The following is a 3,235-nucleotide window of genomic DNA, read 5'->3' as shown; positions in this document are numbered from 1 at the left end:
CATTTGGAAACGTGGCCCGTCTTGAACCAGGAGCATCGACTAAACAAGGCCCAAACAGCCTTGCACACAGCTCGGGTCCCAGCTTTGTCTCCTGTGTTGACCAGGCACCGGAGCCCGTCCGGGAATGAATTACAGCTCAATAACGTGCCTCAAGTCAAGCCACTGCTGCAGGACTTCGCCAGGCAGCTGGAAGGATGCTCATCGTGCACGACTCCGGCCTCGCGCAGTGCAAGCCGCAGGCCGGCTCCTCCACAGACCCCGCTCCGGGAGAAGGCGCGCACCGAGCCAGCACCTCGGCAGCTCTTAAACTCGGTGCTCAGTCAGCCGGAGAGGCTCGTCTCGCTCCGCTTGCCGCTCCCGTCTAATTGTGCTGGCCCCCCTCCAAAACCAGCAAGGGATCCGCTTCCGCGCGAGCTGCTTAGCAAGCCTGCTGTCACCCTTGTTTTACAGCCTTCTCAATGAAGAGCAAATCTGTATTGATTTCGGAACAACTAGAGCTGTAAATTACTGGTCGTGACTGGCTTGGCCGGTACCGCGATGAGAAGCCATTGATTGTGCCGAAGGTCTAAATCTAATTAGCGCACAAGGAGACTCGTTGCAACAGCAGCGCGATTCAAATGCTCGGGGGTGTAATTAAAACAGGCGCGCTACCTGCAAAAGCAGAGCGTGCAAATGCCGGCCGCGGGTAAATCAGGATCTTTTCTCAGAGAGAGACGAGGATTCGGCCCTCGCTGAACGGGTACATCTAATGGGAACAAAGCGCCGCCGTTTTGTGCTGGAAACGCTCCGGTCTGCCTTTGAAGAGCGCTCGCTGTGCAGGGCCCAGCGGGCCGTCAGCAACCGGTGCCGCCCGGCCGTCAATTAAACGGAGCAGCTTCTTAATTGGGTGGGATGCGCCGAACTCACGCTCGGGCGCTGCAAGGGGGAAAAAGGCCAGTTTCCAAAAGCCGTGTTAAGATTTCTTCGGGTCGTCGGCAGTGCAAACGTGAGGCAACAGGCAGGAAAGGGGACAAAATAAAAAAAATCAGTGACTATCTCTCAGGCTGGAAGACAGAAAGCCGGTCAAAGCCTGAGCTCGGGCGTGACGGACGTTGCCAGGAAATGTTATTTTCCACCTAACTATTTCCCACCACCAAAGCTTTCCAGAGCAAAGGTGAGCCTCAGCGGCAGAAGCCGGAGGACGCGATGTGTCCCCGCTTTTCCTCGCTGCGCGCAGGCGTGATCGATTGGGGGGTCTCTCTCGCCCTCGCTGTCCCGCACCCAGACGGATGCCGGGACAATGTGGAAGGCAAACGCGCTCGAGCGCCTGGAAGAAGCGGCCCCGTCGGGGCTCTGCGCCTGCCAGCCTGCGCCGGGCACCCTGGGGCGTGGGGCCTGGGCACGAGGCAGCTGGGGTCCCTCGGAGGCTTCACGTTGTTGCTTTACAAGCAAGTCGGACATCTGTTGCGAAATCTGGGGGCCCCCCTGAAGTGCGGGGCTGGCCCTCCCCATTGCCGGGCAGCAGGAGCGCCCCCGAGACGGGTCGTGACTCCTCGTGGCGTCGCTCACCGCGGTCCTCTTCATCCCGCCCTTCGCGCACCCCGGAGGGAGACGAGCACGGCGGCGCTCAGCAGACGGACTCCTCCAGAAGTATGCACGCACGCCTCCCCTCTTCCTGCCGCGAGCATTTGTCGCCTCGCGCGCGGCTTTCCGCCGACCTGCGGCTCCTCGCACCCTCTTTATTTATGCGAGCGCGAGGGGAGCGTGCGGCGCGCCGTAGTTGCCTTTCTGGAGAGGCCTTGACTAACAGGCGTGTTCTTTTAGGGAAGATTCTTCACATTTGACTGGTTTTAGAGCGGTGGTTTTCCTTTTGCCCCCCGCCGCGAGCAGAAACCCAGTGCTCTCTGTAGTGCCTTGCAAGGCCGTTCAAAACAGAAGAGCTGCTACTGGTTTCAACCTTTTCCACGAACTCCGGGTCGGCTGCTGCGACGTGCGCAAGCGCTGGCTGTTCGCTAGTTATTCGGGCTCCAGAAGCCCTCGGGAAGGGCTCTGCAGCTTTCCGGGGCCAGGCTGCCTACAATACAAGAGACGTGGTGGGTCGCACCAGCCGTTTGGGCAGGGGCTTTGCATCACGCCAGCCCCAGGGGTTGTTGCATAAATAGGAGAAATGTCTCGCCGGGTGATTCACGGACGCACGGCGCTCACGCACGCAAAGCGAAGTTCTTGGGTTTGTGAAACCAAGGCAATTTATTGCTCATAAACTTGGCAAACAACTTCGTTAACACAGCTCTTTGCAGAGGGCGGGCTCCTAAACCGCAGCACCGCAGCATGAGCAAACCACGTGCGGATGCTCTAGCGGCCCGCCGGGCTCCCTGGAAGACCAGGAGGTAGCCAGGTGGGGCGATGATACCCAAGAAACAGGGTGGAGATGGCTCGTGAGACGCATCCAGGCTGCATTTGAAATCCAGCTGGGCCTGTAAGGGGCGGAAAGCTGTTGCCACCCGTTGCGCGCTCTGCCGGGGACGTGCGCGGAGCGTGGCGGGACCGCGTCCCGTTTCTCGTGGGCACACGTCGCCTCTCCAAAGCGCCCTCTGGTTTCCCAGCCGGCCAGGATGCAAAGGGCTTCGCTTCACGGCTCGGGACCCTTCTTCAGGCTGAGAATAGCCCCCGTAGGTAGAAAATCAACTTCGTTTTGCGCGGAGGAAGCTGAAGGCGGATGTCTGTGACTTGCTCTCCGATGTGCAGATACGGCAGGATTTCTTCCCTGGTGGTGTCAGGCGGCGGAGAGACAGGGAGGGGTAGGACGCTTTCTTGGTTACGTAGCAATGAAGCTTATCATTCCAAAATCGGCTACAACTCAGCAGCCTCCATGTTTCAGGGATGTATTTGGGAGCCGTGTTGGTCTGAGAAACCAGTGGCCCTCGGTGGTCAGGTCCAGGCCCCAGCCCTGTGCCTCCTGGGGAGCTGCAGGCGGACAGCCACGGTCCCGTGCTGGGTTTTCCCTCTGACGCATTGCAGACTTTGGGGCAGGCTCTTTAAAAAATGGTTTAACGTGGGGCCGGAGCGCGGCCCCCTCCCACCGCGCCGCGGCCAGGGCGCAGCCACGTCCGTCCTGCGGCTGGGAGACGGGGGACCGGCTGCCCCGTGAGCTCCTGGCTCTCTCCGGCTCTTGGGAAAAACTTCCATGAGCGCAAAAAAACCCCGAGCGAGGCGCGGGGCCGTTCTGGCTTGCTCTGGAGCTGTTATTCCTGGAGCG

This window comes from Crocodylus porosus, unplaced genomic scaffold (genome assembly GCF_001723895.1).
Source record: "Crocodylus porosus isolate Cpor-Errol unplaced genomic scaffold, CroPor_comp1, whole genome shotgun sequence".
Lineage (NCBI taxonomy): Eukaryota > Metazoa > Chordata > Crocodylia > Crocodylidae > Crocodylus > Crocodylus porosus.
Note: the sequence above shows the minus strand (reverse complement) of the source record.